Source organism: Pocillopora damicornis, chromosome 10 (assembly GCF_964200805.1).
Source record: "Pocillopora damicornis chromosome 10, jaPocDami1.2, whole genome shotgun sequence".
NCBI classification, from domain to species: domain Eukaryota; kingdom Metazoa; phylum Cnidaria; class Anthozoa; order Scleractinia; family Pocilloporidae; genus Pocillopora; species Pocillopora damicornis.
Window position 1 is genome coordinate 8236648 of NC_142679.1, and position 991 is coordinate 8237638.

The window sequence follows — 991 nt, forward strand, 5'->3', positions numbered from 1 at the left end:
ATTGGAAAAAGATTCTCTGCTTTCTTCGAGAAAAGTGGCGTGAGGACCGACAGACGCGTAAGCCAGACTGCTGTAAGAAAGTTTGTAACAACGGCAGCGAGAAGGCATGCCCCAGAGGAGATGTCGAATATCCAGAGGGTCTTGTGCCATAGCGAAAGGTCATCTCGCAACAGTTATCTTAGGTTGGACTTGACAGAGACGGCCTCACACGCCATGAATATCATAAAGAAAGTCACCTCCAGTGAAACAGAAACTAAAACAAAGAAAGAAACTCTTGCTGAAGAACTTCCTGAGAAACAAATAAAGAAGGGTGGTGAGGAGAGTGACCAAAGTGCAGACGTTGATCTTCCTGGGCCAAGCCAACTAGCGTCTGAAGATGACAAAACCTCCACAAATGTTATCCCACCAACAGTCTCCCCTGGCAAGGTTTCAAGTCTGACAGAAAAACAGAAAGAAGCCATTAGGGAAATCTTTTCATCTGCCATTGAGAGAGGGGAGAAACAACAAATGAAGGCTGTGCGAAATAAAATGTCGACCACACTAATCTTAAGGAAAATGACTACTTCTATCTCAAAGGTAAAATAGGTAACCAACTTCGTCAACTACCTAGTGAGCAAACGACCCTTTGAGGTGGAAGGTTTGCCAACCCAAGCAATTGAAGTTGAAGAATGGCTTGATGACCAATCATCATCACTAAAATCTGATCAACGGATGCACTGGGATCAACGAGATACACAAGCGATGGAAAGAGAGTTCCGTAGGTTTCGAAAATGTCCACCTAAACAACAACTAAGGCAGATGTTCACGGTGAATGCACGCCTAGCTGCAATCTGTAAAAAGGAGGGTTTCAGTCGGTGCTACGAGAAGGTAAAGAGCATTATGCGGAAGAAAAACAAGTAGTGACTCCAGCTACACGTCATAGTGAAAAATCACTGCTTCTCTGTAAATAACTTTGTTCGTGTTGCTTCTGTTCCTTTTACTAAGTTAGTTC